Here is a 22,976-nt window from a genome sequence, read left to right as displayed (position 1 = left end):
TTCCTTTCCCTGAGCATCATCTTCAGGAATGGAAGTAGGTGTTCCGCAGTTTCTAATGGGGTTGGAGTGGGTGAGATGAAGATTGTTAAGCGGTCGGTGGATCTGGAAAGTGAGGGCTTCAGGGGTTCGCAGACCTACATGACTTTCTTATCTGTGTGGTAAATAGTCAGGGGGGAGACACAGGACTTGGGGCAGGAGGGCAGGTAGAATGAAAGGGAGAGGAGAAGGGACTGTGTGGATCTCACTGTGGCATCTTTGATCTGACAAGAAACGCTTCCCCAAAGACCTCATTCACATCTCAACATGGCAAGCAGTAAGCCTGAGGTTCATTTTATAGGTCAGAAATCTGAGACACGGACAGGAAAAGGGCTTTGTGCAAGAGCCCAGGGAGGATTTATCAACCGATCGCGGAGGACTCTGGCTCCTAGGAAACACAGCAGCGAGGGAAGAGGCCATCAGAGGGAAGTGGGGATGAGTGGCAGTCCCTGCCTGGTGGTGGAGAACGCAGAGGGCAGAGAGACTGTAGGGCGTGGTTGCTGAGTGGTGATAGGTGTGTAAGAGAAGGAACAGGTATTCAGGGCTGTAAACCTGGAAAACCCTGTGGTCAGGTGAGTCATGTGTGCACACGCGCCCCACAATCCCTGGGATCTCAATGCTGGGAAGCCTTGGCTGGGAAGACAAGCCCAGCCTTCCCACCTTACGCCTCTGTTGAGACACTACATCCTATCCTCACAGGGTTTTCTACCCAGGAACTTGCTTAGCCAAACAGGATGGCCACGGGTGCCACGCCACAAGGATGTCACAGCCACAGTAAACAACGGCAAGGATCATTTCCTCATTGTCACCCCACGCCTATGCTGACGATGCTACCTGGGGCCTTGCACATGCAAGGCAAGTAATCTACTACTAAAGCCACATCTCCCAGGCCTGCCATCCAAATCTGACTTCACTTGCCTTGCAGACCCTTCTCGGCCCCTCTCTTGATCAGTCTTCACGCTTTCTGCCTTAGCTGTTTCCTTTCTTTTCCTATGTTCACCTGCCTTTGAGACAGGATCGCACTGGCCTGAAACTCACTCTGTAGACCAGGCTGGCCTTAAACTCACAGAGATCCTTCTGCATCAGTCTTCCAAGCCCTGGAGTACAGGTGTGTGCCAACCCGTTTCTTCCCATGTCTTCCAGCACTATCTCCCTCCCATCTCGTCCTTGTCATTTGTGATGCAATACTAGGAATATTACCTCTGTCTGTAACCAGATAGTTTACTCCCAGGGGAGGCCCCTAGGTGTGTAATAAGGAAGCGCTGGATACAGCTGCCAGGCAGAAGGGGGCTCAGCAGACAGCGCAACAAGTCAGAGCACCTGATACCTAGAGGACAGGAGAGGCTGGGGCTCAGCTGAGGACACAGAAAGCCTGTTGACTGGTGGCACACACAGGTCAGCCAACTCCTGGCTCTGTGTCCGAGGAAATGGGACGGACAAGCTAATTGGCCTACAACAGATGATCAGGAAGCCAAATCCACATCTATTCTGTTTACTGCGAAGCCCAATAAGAGACCCAGGTTTGGTCTCGTCAACCCTTTGCTCTCAGCCTTAGGGGGATTTAGATCCCACCGAGGGCAGGGGGCAGATCTGTAAAGGGTACGATCTAGCCAGCTGCCTCAGAAGCACTCATTAGTCCAACAGTCCCTGCTAGGCACTGAATTCCTACCAGAAGGACCATGTTGCCTGCGGCACAGTCTTAGTGGTTCTCAACCTGTGGGTCACGACGCCCACAGGGGTCCCATATCAGATAGCCTGCATATTAGATATTTAATATTATAATTAACATTATATAGCAATGAAATAATTTTATGGGGGGGGTCTCCACAATATGAGGAGCTATACTCAAGGCTCACCTCGTTAGGAAGGCTGAGAACCACTGCTCTAAGTGAAAAGGCGGTGGTGGCAGAGGAGGCCAACTCTGTCCCTGACAGAATAGGCTGACTCCCAATTCACCTGTCAATCAAAATAATCAAAATGTGACTGGTAACTATGATTCCTGGGCCCCACCCCGAGCTGCTGAATTAGAATTTCCCAGGCTCCCTTGGTGGTTCACTAGCAGCTAAATGGGCACCAACAACGTTTGGGACCCAGTAGGTCATGTCACTAGGCAATCCTTAGCCCATAGTTCGCTGATCCAAACTTTGCTAAGTCTCAAGGAGGGAGCAGCTCAGTAGCAGGACACTTTCTAGGCATGCCAGGACCCTGGGTTCAATCCCCATGTATAAACGGATGATGCTTCCTTGATGAAGGCGTGGAAATAATCATATCCGCGTATCCCCCTTACAACTGCCCTTCAAATATCAGCAGTATTGATCCCTATATTTTAAGAAATGAAGGAAATTAAGCTTCCTAGCCTAGGTTACTTATTAAGGAACACTCATCCCAGTAAGGTGTCAGGCTTGATATTCAATTTCATCTAAGACTATGTTCAAAGTCCCTACCCAGCACCACAGCATGGACACTGACTCCTGATATCAGCTGTTACCTTGACAACACAGCACCATCCTGAAGCCCCACTAAGGGTTGGTAGGAAGGCCTGGGGATCTAGGGATGGGTGGCAACCACTGACCATCTATCAGCTGGAGAGCGTGAGTGAGGTGATCACGTGGGTGCGTACGCTGAATGTCTACAGCTAACGCATACACGCCTACCGCTGTCTTTCGTCCTGGTCAATGAATGCATTCCCTCTCACTACAAACACTAGCGCTTTGATTCACCTAAAAGACATGGGAGGAGCCACCATATGTGGCACAAGCACCAATGAAGTCGTCAAAACCTTAGCTTGCCTTCTTCCAAAAATCTTGCAATTACGCCTGTTCACGGAGCTTTTGTGCATCTTTGACAAGAGGTTAAGGTGTGAGTGAGTGCATGTGTTGGGAGGCATGTGCCTATGTATGTAGGTATGTCTGGGTGCACACACTGGGGCTAGAAGTCAGTATAGGGGGTCTTCATCTACTGCTCGCCACCTCTTGTTTTGTTTTGTTGTTTGAGTTCTGGCTGTCCTTGAACTCACTTTGTAGACTAAGCTGGTCTTGAACTCACAGAGATCCACCTGCCTCTGCCTCCTAGTGCTGAGACCATGCTCGACCTGAGAATAATTTTTAAGTTGCTTCTCTTTAAAGCTGATACACCTGCTAGAGAGCATAACCTTAATTTAGAAACTACAATCTCCGTAGAACTCACGGTGCTTTAGATAATTTGAAGCAACACTAAACACTTCAAAAACTTTACACAAAACTACCAATCTCTACTTGTTCTTGAGAAATAGGGCAAAGTGGAAAACCAGTGCCCATAACCATATATAAAAGAGGGGCTGAGCCAAACAGTGCCTGTTCCCTACTCACTCATTTAAACTTGTACATTTTTATTTATTATCATGGGGCGGGGGTGTGCATCAATGTGTGGTTAGAGGAGGTTAGAGGACAACTCGTAGCAGTTGGCTGTCTCCTTCGAGCATGTGGGATCAGACTCAAGTTGTCAGGCTCAGCCACCTGAGGAATTCACTACTCCTCACTGAAGTGAGGCAGTGAGGGGCAGATCCCCATTACTTCACAGAGATGCCTTCCGTGAGTATGAGAAGAATGCTATACAAGAGCAAGGCAGCCCTGAGCTGCTCCAGAACAGCTAAGGCTACCTACCCCAGGAGGGCCTCTGTGCTGACATGCTCCTTGGCACCCGCACCTTTCACCAAACTGTGTTTCTCACTCACGCCCTGGGAATCCAACCTGCACAGCTGAGCCCAATGGCTCTGAGCGTGGGCTTGGAATCCCAGTGGATCCCCTTGGGCTGAAAATAGAAGCAAGCTCACAGGTACCATAGTTCACCTACTACTTGTAGAGGCCTTCAGTAAGAATTTAAAATTTTTTTACCTCAGCAGGTGCGTTTGGAAAACAGGTCATTGGTCAACTACATTAAATTTTACTTCAAAAAATCAGGATGAGCCAGGAGTAATAGCTCAGACCTATAATCCCAGCACTTCACTGGCTGAGGCAAACGAATTACTGCAAATACATACGAGAAGAGCCTGGATACATCAAGGGTGTCAGGCCAGTCTAGGCTACAGTGTGAAAGCCTGTCTCAAAACCAACAACAACATAAAGAAACAAAATGCCAGGGTAAAGATATAGCTCAGTTGATAGGATTCTGGCTTAGCATGATGGCCCCAGGTTGGATCCCAGCACTGCAAAAACCAAACACACTTGCCACATGCTTCTAATCCCAGCACTCTGGAAGTAGAGGCAGGAGGATCAGAAGTTCAAAGGCATCCTTGGCTACATAGCAAATTGGAAGCCAGCCTGGGCTACATGAAACCTTGTCACAAAAGAACTGAACAATAAGTCAAGCGACTGAGGACTAGGAGACGTTACTAGAGTTTCAGAAGGAAATGAGAAACCTTGAAAGAGCCATGCAAAAGCCTTCCTCAGGTGAGAACCAAAACAAACCATGTTAGGAAAGTACTAAATACACGGAAGTAATTAGGACTCTGAAGTCAGGGAGAACGCATTTAGTGTGGATGTGGTTCCTGGGACATTTCAACCTTTCTCAGCCTTAATTTACTTAACCTATAAAGGAAAATAAAGCCTACTGGACAAAGAGTCATAAGAGGTGACCTGCCAAGGCTAGTTATCCCCGGAGTGACACTTCTGGCAGAAATGGAAGCCAACCAAGTACTAGGTGACCTTTGTATCCTCTGATTTCCTAGTTTCTAAGCCAAAAAAAAAGTTCAGAGCTTTTCACACTGCCACCACCATGCAGAAGGCTCCGGATGCTCACCCATCACTGCTTCCAGAAGGAACTGTCACCCAGAGACAGGACAACTCCACCGGCAGGCTCAGTCAGCGCATCCACCGACCCTCCCACCGCTGCCACCCTCAGATGCCCTGTATTCCACTCTGGCGTTCTTATCCCTTGCTTCTCAAAATGGCAGCTCTGTGGGTCCTGCATACTCCTTCTCCAGTGTCCCTGCCTCTTGTACTACCCAGAGCCTCTAACATGGAGAAACCCTTATCTCAAAACATTCTCTCAAGGCACAGCAATCAGATCGGCATGTTGGCCATGATGGCATAAACCATGGTCCCATGTGCTAGTGTGGGACTATGGTACATTTGTTAGGGGTTTACCTCCCATCAGTCTGCTTAGGTGTTAGCGACAGTCAACAGCTGTGTTAGCTACGGCAGCAGCGCCTTCAACAGCAGCAGCAGTAGCTACACCAGAGCCTCTAAAGCCAGAGTCTAACTCTGCCTCCTCAGCAACAGCAGCAGCAGCTTGAGAGATGGCTCAGAGGTTAAGAGCACGGCTTTCCCTTCCAGAGGACCTGGGTTTGATTCTCAGCTCCCAGGTGGTGGTTCACAACTGTCTGCAGTTCAGGGGATCTGATGCCCTCTTCTGGCCTCCACAGGCACCAGGCATGCACAGACATACATGCAGGCAGAACACCCATACACATAAAAACATAAAAATAAAAAAGGAAATGGTCCTGAGAACAGAAGGGGAGGATAGAACATTTAAGCTATTTACAGTGACTCAAGTAAGAAGGTAGAGATTCTGCTTGGGTCTCGTGGCATAGGACTACAATCCCAGCTACACATGTGGTCTGTCAAAAGGGTCCACCAGTTCAAGACCTGCCTGGGCAATTTAGTAAGGCTCTGTCTAAAAATAAAAATAAGACAGGGATGATCATATATCCTAGAGATAGGGCGCTTATCTAGCATGAACCAGGTCATAGAGTCTATCCTTAGTAACACACAGAAAGAGAGAGAGATTCCAAATCAAAGTGGTCATTGTTTAGATAAAGTAGGCGAGTTTTTTTCTGGCTGGTAGGAGACCCAAGGAGAGGAGTAACACTGACCATCCACAAACAGAAAATCAGGTGACTTCTTTTTATCATAGTGTTAGCATTTCCTCATAGAGGTCTTCGTATTTAGGCTCCTTCCTCATAGAGGTTCTTTGTATTTATATTTAAGTATCTCATTTCAGACAACCTATAATATAAACCTAAATGTGTTTTCAATCTCGAATTTTCTTTGGTCATTGTTGAATAATATTAAGAAAACTGCAGCTGATCATGGCAGTACACACCTTTAATTCCAGCACGGGGGAGATGTAGGCCAACCTGATCTACAGAATAAGGCCAGCAAACCTGTCTCAAGTGGGGGGGGGGCGTGATTGACAGTCACACATATTACTTTGTGCTCTGCTGCCTTGCCAGCCTTAGTGGTTTCTGGAAAGCCTTCAGACTTCTACATCAGCTATCATGGAATTTGGGCACAATGCACATTTATTACTTCCTTGCAACCATTATACTTTTATTACCTTTTCTTGTCTTATCCCATTAGCCAGGACTTCTAGGACAAAGGTCTAGGGAAGAAGGTTTCATTGCTTCAGAGTTCGCAGTGTGAGTGGGAAACCTTCTGCTGCACACTGCTAGGTGTGACGGTAGCTGCAGAGTTTGTATAGCTGTCATCAAACTGTAGGAATTTAGATTTTTCTCCTCACTTGTGTTTTTGTGTTATGTCTTGGTTTAAAGATTGGTGTGATGCTGGCCCTACAGGAAGATAGCAGGTGTCCCCTCTGCTTTTGCTTTCTGGAAGCAAATGTAGAGAATTAGCTATATCTTCCTTAAATGTCTGGTGGTATCTATCACCAACTTGGGGCTGGTGCTTTTTGTTCTAGGTTACTGACTCAATGTCTCTAACAGATGATCTACTAACATATCTAGAACAGCCTATTCGAATGATCTAGTTCTTCTCACATATTAGCAGATTCTGTCTTTCAGATATTTATGGGCACAGAACTATTCACATTCTTTTTTCAAGATTTATTTTGTTGTCAGGCAGTGTTGGCATACACCTTTAATCCCAGCACTGGGGAGACAGAGGCAGGTGGATCTCTGTGAGTTCAAGGTCAGCCTGGTCTACAAGACAGGCTCTAAAGCTACAGAGAAACCCTGTCTCAGAAAGCCAAAAAAAGATTTATTTTGTTGCTGGGCACGGTGGCGCGTGCCTTTAATCCCAGAACAGGGAGGCAGAAGCAGGCAGATCTCTGAGGTCAGCCTAGAATACATAGTGCGTTCCAGGGCAGCCAGAGTTATATAGAGAGACTCTGTCTTAAAACAGAACATTTGTAATTATGAATATCTGTGTATGTCTGTATCTGGGTATATGCACATGAATACAGCGTCCTTGGAGGCCAGAGGCATCAGAAGCCCGGGAGCAATTGTGAGTCCCCGGATGTGGGTACTGAGGGCTGAACTTGGGTCCTATGGAAAACCAGCAAGTGCTCTTAATGATTGGGCCATCTCTCGGCTACCACCTTCTCTTTGAGACAGAGTTTCTCACTGAACCTGGAGCTTGCTATTCCAGGTATAGTAGCTGGCACGCAGACACTCTCTACCTCAGGCTGGTGATCCACGTCTGTTACTCCTCCCCCAGCACTGGAATTTATAGGTGCATGCTGTCACACCCAGATTTTATGTGGAAGCTGGGGTCCCTATTCAGGGCTTGCTGCTAGCACAGCGAGCGCTTCTGCACTGAGTCATGTCCCCAGTCCTCTCGGTGCCTCTTAATGACACTGGGCTCATACTGCGCAACCCTTTTACTGTGAACATTAGCAATTTGCCATCTCTCTTTTTTCTTAGGGAGCCTGAGTTTGAAGTTTGCCTACTTTATTGACATTTTCAAAAGCCCAGCTTTTGGATTTGTTGATTTTCTCTTAATTCCCTGCATCGGTTTCACTGACGTTACTCCAGTCTTCAGGATTCCTCCGACTTACCTGGAACTCAATTTGTGCTGTGCTTTCTAGCTTCCCATGGTGGAAGCACAGAGTACTATGTCAGATCTTTCTTTTCTTACCTACACATTCAGTGCCATGAATTTCTCTCTAGGTATTCCTTTTGTTATGTCCCAGAAATTTTGCTAAGTTATATTCTCATTTTTATTAGGTTCAAAGTATTTTAAATTTTTCTTGACATTTCTTCTTGGATCCATGTGCAATCTGGAAGTCTGTTGTTTAATATCAGCATATTTTAAAATCTTCCAGTTATCTCCGGCTACTGGTTTCTTGTTTAGTTCTATATGGCCTGAGGGCAGATATTATATATGATTGTAGCCTCATAACTTGGTAAGGTGTGCTTTATAGCCCAGAATGTGATTTGTCTTGCTGAATGCTCCTTGTCAGCCAGAGAGGAATGTGTGCTGTGTTGATTCTGGATGATCCAGTCTACAGGTGTCAATCATATCCAGTTGATTGATGGCGCCACTGAGTTCAACTATGTCTTCATTGATTTTCTGCCTCCTGGACAGATACATTACTGAAGGACAGGCTAAGTTTCCAACTATAACAATGGGCTCATTCATTTCTCTTTGCAGCCATATCAGTTTCTGATTTGTGTATTTTGACACCACCTGTAAGCACACAGACCCTAAGGATTGTCATTTCTTCTTAGAATACTTAGCCCTTTGTCATTATGTAATGTTCCTCTTTGCCCTTGATAAATTCCTTTACCTTGCAATCTGCTCTATCTGAAACTAATGCAGCTGTTTCTGCTTTTGTCAACATGAGGGTGTTTTACTCTTTGTCATTTTATATAACTATATAGTTACAGGGTTTTATTGGCTTGAAACTCATGAGATAACCAAGATTAGCCACAAACCCATAAGCCATCTCAAACTACGACTAGAATCATGTGCCGCTACTCCCAGCCCCCTTCTGCAGTTTCAACTGGCCTGGAGGATGAATCCTGTGTCTTCCTGACTTTTTGAGGGTCTCTCACTGAATAACTCAACAATGCTGTCTAGCTTAAGAGCTCCAGGGGTCCTCCTATCTCCATGCGCTGTGTTGTGCATTGTGCACATGAGCCCCACTTTTACACGGATACCGAGGATCAGAACCTGTGTCCTCATGCTTGCGGCAGAGGACATTTACCGACAGCCACATCTCTACCCTTTCTCTGATCGAGACAGGGTCTCGCTCTGTGGACCAGGCTGGCTTCAAACTTCCAGCAATGCCTCTTAGGTGCTGGCATCACAGGCCTGTGCCAAACATCCAGCTAACACTTCTTCCCTTACACTTAGTGGCACCCTGCTATTGCACAAATATATTTACAATGAATGCACATCCACTTTTAAACAATACTGAAGTCTATAACTATACCTTTACACTAATATCTCCGGTCCCCCTCTATCCCGTGTGTCACTGCTGTCATTCGTCTTATTCATGTAAAAGCATGCACAAGTACAAATATGCATGTGTAGTCACATGCCTTATTATTTCTAACATCTGTTAGATCAACTAAGATAAAAAAGCCTTTATTTTATCTTCACTTATTCTCTTTTTGATCTATCACTTTTTTCTCTTAACATGTCTTGTAAGGCAGACAAACGGGCACAGCTGCCTCGATTTGCCGTTATCCGAGACAGGACATTTCTTCTTTGCCTTTGATGTTTCATGGACACAGAACCCAGCTCTTTAAATAGTCCGCTCTGCTCTCTCCCCCTCCTTGTGTCGTTTCTGAAGTCAGGAATAATCATTGACAAATTAAACACAGCTCTATTTTGTAAGCTGAGAAACAGGCTTAGAGAGGTGAGGGACTCTCCTTCCTTCCGCCCAGCCCCCTCCCAGCCAGTCCTCTCTGTCACCTCATTTCCCTCCACCACTGGGACAGTCAGAGCAGACTGCACAGGCGATTCAGCATGACACCTAGGACAAGGTGAGGGACCTTTGTGAACTTCAGTTTTGGCTTCTGTAAACTGGGAATCGAGAGGTTTCTGTCCGCACAGGGCCATTGAGATCACGTGTCAAGCACGCATAGGTGGACTCTTATTGTTATGGCTCTGCCTAGCCCTTAGCAACCTGCCTGGTAGTTTACTTAGGTTTCTCCTCCTTGCCTAACCAGATCACTTTCTCCAACCTGTGAACTTCCTCAAATTTTCAATTTCTTTTGCAAAGAAATCTATGAGCGGGGCTGGAGCGAGATGAGAGGAAGGATGACGGACACCTGGGGCCACCCCTCCGCTATAAACCAGAGAACGTGCCTTCGGGATTTTCTGGCATCTCTTCGAATTCCCAGTCCTCATCCCAAAAAACCGTCCCTCCCCAAACAGTCTGCCTTCTGGAGGATTTTTGTTCTGTTTTATTCCGTTTGCAGTGCTAGAAGGGGTCTCACCTATGCTAGACTGGCGCTCACCACTGAACTACACTCCCAGCATCTTTCTCTTTTTTTGGTTTTCCAAGACAGGGTTTCTCTGTAGCTTTGGAGCCTGTCCTGGAACTAGCTCTTGTTGCAAGAAAGCTGTTTGTTTGTCCTGGCTGCCCAGAACTGAAATAATCACACAGAAACTATACTATTTAAATCACTCCTTGGCCCATTAGCTCTAGCTTCTTATTGGCTAACTTTTACATCTTTACATTTTACAAATTTAACCCATTTCTATTAATCTGTGCATCACCACAAGGTAGTGGCCTACCTGCAAAGTTTTAGCACATCTGTCTCCACGCACGGCTCCATGGCTTCTCTGACTGCCTCCCTTCTTTCTCCCAGCATTCAGTCCAGTCCTCTCTGCCTAGCTCTGCTCCGTCCCTCCCTGCTCTACTGTAGGCTCAAAGCAGTTTCTTTATTCATTAATGGTAATCACAGCACACAGAGGGAAATCCACATCACCTCTCCTTTAAATAAAAAAGAGGGTTTTAACTTTAACATAGTAAAATTACATATAACAATACTGAACTTTATAACTATATTATTACTATCTCTGTGAGTTCAAGGCCAGCCTGATCTACAGAGAGAGTTCTAGGAGAGCCAGGGCTACATAGAGAAACCCTGTCTCAAAAAACAAACAAAAATAAAATTTAAAAAATGGAGTGGCTCCATCTTCCTGACTTCCCTTCCAGTGTCCCCTGGGATAGGCGTTGATGAGACAATACCAGAAAATAACACTGGGGTTTCCCAGCAGAGCGCCCAGAACACTGGTGGGCTTCAGATGGGTAGCAAAAGTACCATGGAGTCAATCCTGGAACCTGGAGAGCAGAAGCAAGGAGCTGGCTGTGTCCAACAGAGACCTTCATTTCTTTATCCCTATGTGTGACTCAATCTTTTTTCCCTCATTTACTATATAAGTCAATAGGAAAAAGATCAAAAAATATAAAATTAAATGCTCGGGTCAGTAATCTGGATACGTACTCTCATGTCCCCTCCTGCCTGCTTTTGGAGTCTCAAAGCCCCATGCCTTGGGAGCTGTCTTAGTAGTTTCTAGTCTCCAAGCCACCTGGACACAGCCTGAGAAGGCTGGAAAACTCCTAACACAAGTACAAAGGAGATTAGAGAAAGTGGCGGTGTCTGCGCCCTCCCTTTGGTGCACAGGAGCCTACCTCAGGCTTTCTCTGCAAAGGAGGCTGAGGCAGGCATGTGCCCCTCCCCACCCCCAGCCATATGCATGGCTCCCGGTTAGGAGACAGACCCCAGTTGTCGGGCTAGCTGCCTGGGAGTCTCTAAGTCTAAAATTAGCTTGGAGCTCTCCACCCAGGCAGTTCCTCCTCTCAGCTCTGGCAAACAGGGCCTTGCGGTGAGGTAATGACTGGGAGCTTGTCTGCCCTGCCCCAGGCAACTAGGGGTTAGGGAAAGGCACACAAAGCAACCTCCCACCCTTCCACTGTGGTCACCAAGCCGGCCACCTGGAGTTTGACAACTCTGTGGTTGCTCTTGCTCCACATCTGCAGAGGGTGTTACACTCAGCCCTATTCTGAACCCCAGGTACTGTAACCAAGGGGAAAGAGGGTAGGCTGAAAATCTGAGATGTGCCAGGGTTCCACCTTGTGAGGTCAGCGTCACTATTAGCATTAAATAGATCACCACAGGGATGCTCACCAGACCAGCTACCTAAATTGAGCCAGCCTGGAAGAATTCAGAACTACTACTCCCCATGAGATGCAAGGGAAACTGGCATCCTGGATGGGCACCTCTGCCAAGGGCTTCTTCCCTGTGGCTGCACCCATGACTCACCAACTCCTACTTCTAATTCCCCCCCCCCCCACTTCTGATGGTCTGGTCAAGCTTGTGGCAGGAACTGCCAAAATTAGTGGGCAATTTCTCAGCCAGTCCCTGTACAGAAGTCTTCCCACTCCTGAGCTAAGCACACAGCAGTGTTTACGTGATGACTGACCAGCAGGCAGGGGGAATAGAGGGCGAGGCCCTAGGGTAGGGCCCAGTCAAGTTTATAGATCACAAGTTTAGGGGAGGACTGTGAGATTAATGACAGTGGTGATCGGGACTTAGAGAAATGTCCCCAAGTCACCGGGCCTCTTCATCTAACGCACCCCACATCAATACCCAACCTTTAGCCTTCCTCAGAGCCTCCTCCACCTATGGGAGGCTTCCTTCCTTCCGCAGCGGGGGCGGGGGGAGCTGTCTCAGGGACAAGAGTGGGCCTAGCCCAGCCTTCCATCTCACTTGAGTGTGGCAAGTTTACAGAGCTAGCGGCTGGAAGGAGGCGGGACCTGAACCCAGGCATCTTCCTTAGTCTCCGTTTAGCTACTCTCTCTCTCTGGCCACATTCAACTCAAGGTACGGAAAGCTGAGACAAACACCATTTCTCTGAGGACAATGTCAGCGTTAGATAAGACCAGGAATCCCAGTCAGAGCTCTTGTGTTGACAAAGACTGAGCCCCAGACAGCAAAGAGCAGGACTGACTCACTGAAAGATGGACACCCAGTTCATATCAGAACAAGACTGGAAATCTAGCCCATGATGCCAAGTTCCTCTGTGTGCTGGAAAGAGGAAAGATTGCTATCCTCTCCTGCCACACACACACTTTTTCTTTTCTGGGGTGAGGGGGCAGTATTGGGGAGTGAGACTAGGGCCTCAAACATGATGCCAAGCGAGTGCTTTATCACTGAACTATACCCACAGCCTCTTTCTTTTCTTTTTCTTTTTAGGCTTTATTTGGTACAGGGTCTCTTTCAGTTATGCAGGCTGGCCTTGAATTCACTTCGTGCCCCGCACAAGCCTTGAGCTTGCGATTCTTCTGCCTCGCCTCCCCTGGTAGCTGGGGTAACAGCTATACACTGTTTTTTAAGCCAGTTCTGAATAGCAGTCCCATCTTATTACTGCTTGAGACAGACCCCAGGATCCACTGCAGTTACATGTGGTAAAAGTACACAGCTGCCATTAAAGGCCCAGGCCTGGAGCCAGTGGTAGGGCTCTGCAGCAAAGCATCTGCCAGCAAGACTGATGGCCCAAAGTTAATCCCCAGGACCCACGTGGTGGAGAGAACCAACCCTCATATGTTGTCCTCTGATCTCTACATGTGTGCCGTGGCACATGCGTACACACATACTCACTCATACATACATGAATAAATAATGATTTTTTAAAAAGCTTTCCAAGGAGGAGGGAGGAAGAGGCAAGGAGGAGCTTGACACTGAATGGGCTCTGTTCTCGGGACGGGAGCCTAAAGCAAAGGAATCTTCAGATGAAGAGCGTCAAGTCTTGACCTGCCCCTTGCAACATGAGACTTCAACACCAATAGGAACATCTTTGCAGGATGCTCCTGAGCACTAATACCAAAGCAGGGGTCACCAGAGAAATTTCAAGAAAGCCACAGATCACGGCTAACAGCCACTGAGCTGGAAACATGATCCACTAGCAACTAAGTGGCAGTGACTTCAGCTGCCTCACTGGTACAAAAAGATAAACACCCGCTGAGGGTGTTGCTCAATTAGAGCACCTAGTATGCATGATGCACCGGTTCCATCCCCAGCACTGAGGAAACAAAACATCACTTAAGGTGGAGGTTCTCAACTTTCCTAACACTGTGACCCTTTAATACAGTTCCTCGTGTTGTGGTGACCCCCCAACCATAAAATTATTTTCATTGCTACTTCATAACTGCAATTTTGCTAGTTTATGAATCTTAATGTAAATGTCTGTTTTCCGACAGTCTTCAGAGACCCCTGTGAAAGGGTCATTTGACACCCCCCCAGGGGTCAAGAACTGTTGACTTAAAGGGAGGAAGAAGAAAGCATTAGCAAAGAAAAGGGGAATGAGAAGGCAGAATGATGATCGCTAACTGGCGGGGGTGGAGGGGTTGGGGGGGAATGTATCAGGAGTTCAGAGTCCAGTTCTGCTATCTGCTCAAGGCCTTAAAATCTCCACTGGTAAAGCCCTGCAGTTGGGCAAACAGATTCCATTTTAAGGAATAACTCAGACCAATCGTAGCAATGACTTGGTGAACCATGTTGAGAAGGATCCTCAAATTACATAGAGGCTCGGTCAAAGGATTCCATGTTCTTACCGTGGATGTCTGTCTGCTATAGGTCTAGAATGAAAAACACAGATAGCATTCATCTCAAAAACTTTAATCTCTAAAATTTTGGGCTTGCGAACAGGTATCCTTATGATATATTAGAAACATCCTTGAAACCAAGCAAGAGAGACAATGAGGAGCCTTACAAACCCACCACAAGGCTGGAGATGTAGCTGAGTGTCTAGATTCTTGCCTGCCATGCACAAGGCTCTGACTGGCATATGCCTGTCATCCCATTACTTGGGAAGCAGAGACAGGAGGATCAGAAGTTAAGGTCATCCTCAACCATACAGAGAGTTTAAAAGCCAGTTTGAGTGCCACGTCTCTCTGGGAGGTAGGGAACTAGTACCCACTAATAGCAGGTGGTATGGGTGGCATCATGGCAACCTCAGAGGAAGCATGAGCTTTGCCACCTTGAGTCTAAGGTGACCACCTGCCTCTTCAGCTGCCCCCATGTTTACAGAGCAATGCCATGAGCTGCCCTGACGAGATACTCGGGAGTCTCTCAGGCTATCAATACAGGAGACAGACCCAGATGATAAGCCTCACATAACTGCAACGAAGTTCCAAAGAGGATGATGTCAGCTGATTCTGAAATAGTCAAAGAAGACTCTGGGCAGGGGATGAAATCAGAGGATGGGCAGGCCTTGAAAAGCAGGCAGAAGGGATGAAATGACAGCAGAACACAGCATGAACAATGGCAAAGATGTGAGAGAAGGCTAGCCCAAGGCTTCAGGATAGCCACAGGCCCCTGAACAGCTCTGCCCTCTGGACGGGTGCAGCTGGTTTATATGATCCTTCGTACAGGCACTCTGAATAGCCATCCTCGAAACTAAAGGAGGTCTAATTGGCAGAAAGTTCCCATCAGTCATACCCTGAGTGCTTACCAGAGAACTGGGTGAAACTCTTAGGAAATTACTGCCTCCGGATCCCAGAGTCAGAGGACTGAGTAACTCCCCAAGATAGAACATGGAATTATTTAAGGGGTGAACAAACTTCTGGAGAAAGGGCCTACCATTTCTCCATGAGATTCTTGCAGGTATACACAATTCAACAAAGTGTTAAAAAATCTCTGTACCAGGGAGCTAAACGGGGGGCAATTCCTAAGTACAGCACTCCAGAAATTCATGATCTCTTGGGGGAAGACAAACCCAGACAGAAATAACTCTGATGCAAGCAGACTTTGATAAGTGCACTAATGGAGGCCTGGGGAGCGTTGTGAGGGAACGGGAGCAGAGGTTAATTCCAGCCAGGCTTTCAGGAGGAGAGGAAGGACCCAGCCCCACCCGGACTTGTTTTGGGATCCAGGTTTACACTACGATGGGTCTCTCTCCAGACCCAGAATAACCCTGAGTAGAGAGCCCAGAGACAGCGGCTGGCTCTTCTTGCCAGGAGGTAAAAGGGCAAAGCTTCAAGGACGGCAGGGAGGGCAGAAAGGAGGCACTGAAAAGCAGCCCCACCTCTGTTCTGTCCTTTTCCGCCGTCTCCCAGGCTCCCACGGTCTGAACCACTAAAGGCCTTACTTAAATCTCCACATGGATCAGGTGCTTCATCATATCCTGCACCACTAAGACACCTGCTTTCTGAATGTCACCTCTTGGGAATCCCTTTCTCTTCCCTCCACGCAGTCACTTTGAGCCACTCTTGAATTTCAGTAGCCATACGTACTATGCTGCCAAAGCGGAGGACATTCCTGGTGTTTCACAAGTGCTCAGGAAGTGTCTTCTGAATGCCGACTTGTCTCTGATCCCTTAACACTGCTCTCTGGGACCAGTGCAGTACCCAGATCCCAGACGAAGACGTGAGAAGAAACGAAGCACATCCTTCTCACAAGAATACTTTTGAGATACTGGACAGATACAGCATCCCTTAATAAAAATGATCAAGACAATGGAGCCAGAGAATCCCATCTGAAGCCCATAATGTCATATCTTCTCCTTTACTACATCAACTCTGTCACCGAACTCTATCACACCTTTCCTTGGGATGGCTCAGCTTTTGTCTGCCTCCCTCCTGAGCTAGACACTCGTTGCCTATCCTTGGAATCACTATAATAACCACTAGGTGGTTTGGGGTTGAGGAGATCATTTGTTCGTTTATTCATTCATTCATTCATTCGAGACAGTGTCTGGCTGTGTCACCCTAGCTGACATGGACCTCAGAGATCCACATTCCTCTGCCTACTGAGTGCTGGAATTAAAGGCCCATGCCACACACCTGGCTATTGATTTTAAGACAAGGCTGTAGCCAGGCATAGCGGAGGCAGAGGCAGGCAGAGATCTTTGTGAGTTCAAGGCCAGCCTGATCTACATGGTGAGTTCCAGAACAGTCAGGGATACATAGTGATACCCTGTCTCAAAAATTAATTAATTAACTAATTAATTAATTAAATTTTTAAAAAAAGACAGAACTGTACCACATGGGCAAAGCTGACCTCAAATTTGCAGCACCCTGCCTCAGTCTCCTGAGAAGTGGGATTACAGACGTGTGGTAGCATGACCAGCTCTAAATACTATCACTAGCCACTTTGCAAACTTCCAACATCTTTATCTACAGTTACGTCACAGTTCCTGGAACACACAAAAATTCAATAAATGTCTGAAGAATTGAAATACAATTTAGTGGATTTTTTTTTTTTGAGACAGGGTTTCTCTGTGCAGTCCTATCTGTCTTAGAACTGACTCTATAGAACAGGCTAACCTCAAACTCACAGATATCCACCTGCTTCTGTCTCCCAAGTGCTGGGATTAAAGGTGTACACCACCACCACCCAGAAAAATTAATGGACTGTTTAAAGGGGCCTTTCATTATCTCAGAGTTTATGCTGCTACTCCACCCCTTGCCAGCTCTGAACTCTGCAGAGTGGCATCAAGAGACCTCATATGAGGCCACTCACCTTCACCCACCAACCCCAGGCAAACCTCTATGCAACAGGCTCCTCAATAGTTCCTCACCCCAACAAGCTGGTTCCCTCTGCTGTCACTTAGCTAATGCTATCTGCTTTCCACAGAAATATTCACCTCTGCATGCACGTGTGCACATATGCACACACATGCACACGCATACACACACACACACACACACACACACACACACACACACACACCAGACGGTAGAACTTGGAAGCTCTAGCTAAAGGAGGAAGGTCAGCTGGCTCAGTACCCACAAAGACCCAAGTTTGGTCCCAGCATCCACATCACGCAGTTTAAAATCACATGTAACAAGTCCAGTTCAGGGGAGTCCGAAGCCATCTTCTGGCTTCCATAGGCACTTGCACTCACATGGACACACAGGCACACGCATACAAAAAATTAATAAAAATAAATCTCGATGGGCTGTGGTGGTAGCACATGCCGTTAATCTCAACACTCAGGCGGCAGAGGCAGGTGGATCTGGGAGCCAGCCTGGTCTATAGAGTGAGTTCCAGGACAGGTCAGGGATATACAGAGATACTCTGCCTTAAAAAAACAAAAAACAAACAAAACAACAGTAAAACAAAAATCTCTTAAAAGGGCACTTAAGTCAAAAGACTTCTTCAGAAAAATACACCAAAATGATGTTTACAAATACTGCATGCAATAATACTAGCTTCTTTTTAAGACATAGCTAAGTCCTTTAAAATCTCCGAGGACCAAAACATAAGGTATGACGATCAGAGCAGCAAGCAGATACAGACCCCTTAGTTTGGGAAGCAATCAGCAATATTAGATTGTAAAGTTGTTCACAATTGACAAAAAGTATACAACTAATATAGCATTTTAAGGGACCTAAAATTGTTGAGGTAGAATTAAATAAAACTTATAGAGAAAGAAAAGTCACTAGACTAAAAAGAGAATAAAATTCTCCCCTAGGGTTCTTGCCCTCAGTCTTCCTCCCTGGTACAATTGCCACTGCTCCTGCTGAAAGTCATTCACTGGGCTCTCCCGTCTCCACCCCCTTTTCCCACTCAGCCAAAATGGGAAGGAAGGAGACCCAAGAGCTGAGAACTCTGGTTCTGGGGGAAGACCTCAGGGTCCTCACTCCCTCTGCCAGTCTTGAACCCAGCAGTGGCTGGGACACCAGCTGAGCTCGCTGCACAAGGAGGGTGTGTGTGAGCACTGCCACACACCTCTGTGAGCTCTGGTTGGCAGACAAGTTGGAAAGGGTGGCTCAAGGCATTTGTAAGGGGATCTCAGCAGAGAGAGACCTTAATCCTCAAGGCAACAGCTTGTACTGAGACCACACTAGAGATGGCCTCGGCCAGAGGCTCTGGGAAAATGGCCACCACTAAGAGTTTAGGCAACTGAGTCTTCAAGACCATAACCAGAACACTAAAAGTGGCTGTCCCCTCGGCTCCTAAGTGACAAGGAGGAGTTCCAAACCTACTCCCAAAGAGGATGAAGCTAAAGCCTTCAAATTTGATATGGTTTTAGTGCAAATTTATTGTTTTAATGGTTAATCTTCAACTTGACTGGATTTAAAGTCACGTGGACACACACCTGTGCCTGGTACGAAAGCGTTTCCAGAAAGACTGGACGGAGGAGAAAATGGTGGCCCCATCTCATGAGCTGCTGTCCCAGAACTGAATGAAAAGGAGAAAGCAGCAGAGAAGCAGCATCCTCCTCTCCATGTTCTCGAGTGGAGCACAAAGACGGCAGGTGTCCCCATAGCCGCAGCACCAGCACGATGGACTGCAGCCCACGTTACTAGCCAAAGAAAGCCCTTCCTTCCTCTCCCTGTCACGTTCCTGCTGCTGAGATAAACACTGGCTAAAACCAACAGGTCACGGTCCGCCACGCAGGGAAGCCCAGGCAGGAACCTGGAGGCAGAGGCCATGGAGGAACTTCCTGACTTGTTGCCTCTGGCTTATCTACCTGTCTTACGCAGCCCTGGCTCACCATCCAGGGATGACCCTACCTCCCACTTCAATCACAAAGCAAGAAAACTCCCCCACAGACATGGCCGCTGGAAGCCAATAGAAGCAATTCCTGAAGTGAGGGTCCCTCTCTCCCAGGTGTGTCAAGTTGACAACCAACATTACCCACTATACTTCCTCAAGTTGCTTTTGACAGCTATTTTGTTATAGCAACAAGAAAAGTAATTAATACTTTTCCTTCTAAAATTTTATTCTCCTTTGTTTTTAATCATTTAAATTTATTTTATCTAATTTATTACCCATAACAAGTCAGTGTTAAGATTTAAGTTATTTTTATTTTATTGTTTGAGACGGGGTCTCACTATGTAGCCTTGGCTGGCCTGTAAACTGTAAATTCACTGTAGATCAGGCAGGCCTTGAACTCATAAAGTTCAACCTGCCTCTTCCTGTGGTGGGATTAAAGTCATGTGCGGCCAGCACTAAAATTTAAATTAGGGTTACTGTGAATGTCCTACCTTCCAGTGCTTTCCATTCTCAACACGCAGCCCAGAGCACGCAGCACATGACAGGCTGCTGTGCCCCATCTACTGTGCTTTCCTGTCCCGCTACACAAACGGTCTCAGGGGGCTGACCTACCTCCCAACTCAAAGCAAGCATTCGCCCAGAGGAGGGACGGAGAGATGGACTCAGTGCTGAGCATCCTGAAGGAAGAGAGTGTGTGTGTCCAGTGCAGGTGCTGAGCAGGGACGGCTGGGCAAGGGTTTGTCACAGGCTAACGTGAAGAAGCATCCGGCCAAAGGACCAGTTGAGGACTACAACCCATGCCTGCCTGGGCATCTCCCTTCACGCAGACTGGAAAGTTCAAGGAGGAGGAGGTGGGACTCAACATTCCCTAAGCACTTAACTCCTACCAGCTCTAACTAGGCGCCTGTGTGTGGTAGACTCATTAATCTCACTGTAAGAAGAAAAGCTCTTCGTCAAGCAGTGTGACCTCTGACCCAGATGAGGCATCGGAGGCTTGGAAAGGAATAATTACCTTACTGAGGTCTTAACTTGGTGAATAACTGGGATTAAAACCCTGCCTTGTCTTCAAATTCTGCATTTTTCCAGGAACCATCAAGGCTTTATTCCATTCAGCGCGCCACAAAAAAGTAAATGTTCCATAGACATTTCCCCTTAAGCTTCAAAGTGAATCACCTCAGTTACCATTCAAGATTTGCAAACTGAAAACTGAAAAACACACATTATTCAGTTTCCTAGGTGTTTACATAAAAAAATCTCTTGGAAGTCCTTTCTCCATCCCTATCCTCCACCTTCCCCTCCCTCTTTCCTTCCTTCCTCGTTTGTTTTTATTTTATGTCTTGCTGTCTTGCCTGCATGAGGGTGTCAGAAGTCTGGGACTGGAGTTACAGACAGGTGTGCGCTTCCATGTGGGTGCTGGGAGCTGAACAAGGGTCCTCTGGAAGAGCCACCAATGCTCTGAAACTGCTGAACCATCTCTTCAGCCCCCACCCCCACCCCTTTTAGAGACAACATCTCACTGTATAGCTCTGGCTGGCCCAGAAGTCACTATGTAGACCAGGCTTGCCTCAAACTCACAAAGTGCACAGATTAAAGGTGTGTACAACCAAATACCTTTTGGTTTTTATTTTGGTTTTGATTTTTTGAGACAGAGTTTCTTTCTCTTTGTTCCCCTGGCTATCCTAGACCAGGCTGGCCTCAGACTCAAGAGATTTGTCTGCCTTTGCCTCCCAAGTGCTGGGATTAAAGGTACCATTTAGCAATACTTTTTTCTTTTTTTTTTTCTTTTCCCATCCTTCATCCATCTTCCAAGGGCCTGATTCTACAAAGTATAATTTTACCTACACAGGTAGGTAACAGGACACAGCATAGCCTCTGCTAGGTGATACAAAAACATGGTCTAAAAGAAATGAAGGCCAAGTACAATGTCGCATTCCTTTAATCCCAGCACTCAGCAGGGTCAGGAGGATCTCTGTGATTTTAAGGCCAGTCTAGGTTATATAGTGAGGGCCTCTTCCTTTAAAAAAAAAAAAAAAGGCTGGATATAAGGATAGAATCCTGTAATCTCAACATCTGGAAGGCGGAGGAAGGGGAACCAGAGATGAGCAGAAACCAAAGTGCAAACAGTAAAAGGTGAGGAACTGGAGGACGAGGCCAGCGAAGGTTCCTCCCTGGCCTGTTCCCTCCGCTCTTCAGAAAGGGAGGGACCTCTGCTGTCTGTGGCTTTGTGGCTCTGTCCGGCACAGCTTCGTAGCAGACATAGTTCTTCACCTCCATGACCTCTCTGTCACTCTCAGGTCTTCCTCTCAACAGTTAGGGTCAAGGCTAGAAAATGAGTTTTCTAGCCCAGCAGTGATGGCGCCCGCCTTTAATCCCAGCACTCGAGAGGCAGAGGCAGGCGGATCTCTGAGTTCAGCCTGGTCTACAGAGCGAGTTCCAGGACAGTCTCCAAAACTACACAGAGAAAGCCTGTTTCGAAAAAACCAAAAGAAAAAAAAAAGGAAGAAAATGAGTTTTTAGCCTTGCTGGCTAGTGCCTGGATTGTGTGGCAAGCAGTGCTGTCAACCAGCTCACTGAACTTTATTTACTTATTTTGCAGGCTTTTTCCCAATAATCTCCCTGTAAGAGTAGCAGATCAGAGGCATTTTTTAAATGCTCCTATGTATACGTAGCACTTTTATTGATTTCTTGATTAAGGTAAGTGGCTTGTAAGAACCATAGACTGTTAAGAAGGTATAAACTGGAAGTAGTTATAGGACAGAAAGAAATAAAGTAATAGAAAAACACAGATCTGGGCGCACTGCTCCGTAGTAGAGGGCTTGAGTAAGATGGGAATTTCTGGGTTCCATCCCTAGAGCTATACAAGGAGGGAAGGAAGCCTCAGGGAGGGAAAAAAGAGGGAGGAGGGGGGAGGGAAGGAAGGAGGGAGGGAGGGAGGGAGGAAGGAAGGGAGGGAAGAAAAAAGGGAGGAGGGAAGGAGAGAAGAGGGAGGGAGGAAGGGAGGGAAGAAAAGAGGGAGGAGGGAAGGAGAGAGGAGGGAGGGAGGGAGGGAAGAAAAGAGGGAGGAGGCAGGGAGGGAGGGAAGAAAAAAGGGAGGAGAGAAGGAGAGAGGAGAGAGGGAGGGAGGGAGGAGGGAGGGAGGAAAGAAAAGAGAGAGGGAGGGAGGAAGGAAGGAAGAAAAAAGGGAGGAGGGAAGGAAGGAGGAAGAAGGGAGGGAGGGAGGAGGGAGGGAGAGAGGGAGGGAGGGAGGAAGGAAGGAAGGAAGGAAGGAAGGAAGGAAGGAAGGAAGGAAGGAAGGAAAGGGAAGGAAGGAAGGGAAGGAGGAAAGGAAGGAAGAAAGGTTATAAATCATAAAATCCCTTCCGCTTTTGTCCAGGTGAAGGAGGAGTTAAATTCTAAGGCTTTCTAATGACAACATAAAGGGAGAAACCAGGGTAGCTACACAACTGATTTGACCAATAAAAACTAAGCTGCTCAAGAGAAACACGGCTATCCCAGTAACAAGACTGGAAAGAAACACTTTGGGGAGTTTCACAACAAAAGCAACAACCCCCAACTCTACCCCACAGCAGCTCCCCAGAGCTGTGTTGTGACACAGAGCAGCTGAGCCTCAAGCCCTCCTCATCCCCTGGTGACTACTGTGCTAGGCTAAAGCCCAGGTCAGTGAAGCTGCGCATGCGCTAGAAAGCTGTCTTTTGGAACAAGGAGTGGTCACTACTTTTAGAATCATAAAGAATATTTTAAAGTCAGGCATGGTGGCACA

General features: G+C 47.0%; 1 protein-coding gene across 1 annotated transcript in view; it reads right to left on the bottom strand.

Moving 5' to 3' along the window:
- Positions 1 to 22,976, bottom strand: part of B4galnt3 (beta-1,4-N-acetyl-galactosaminyltransferase 3) — a 101,993-nt gene that overhangs the window by 70,208 nt on the left and 8,809 nt on the right.

Source organism: Arvicola amphibius, chromosome 2 (genome assembly GCF_903992535.2).
Source record: "Arvicola amphibius chromosome 2, mArvAmp1.2, whole genome shotgun sequence".
Lineage (NCBI taxonomy): Eukaryota > Metazoa > Chordata > Mammalia > Rodentia > Cricetidae > Arvicola > Arvicola amphibius.
The sequence above is the reverse complement of the archived record's forward strand: the minus strand, read 5'-3'. Positions and strand labels throughout refer to the sequence as shown.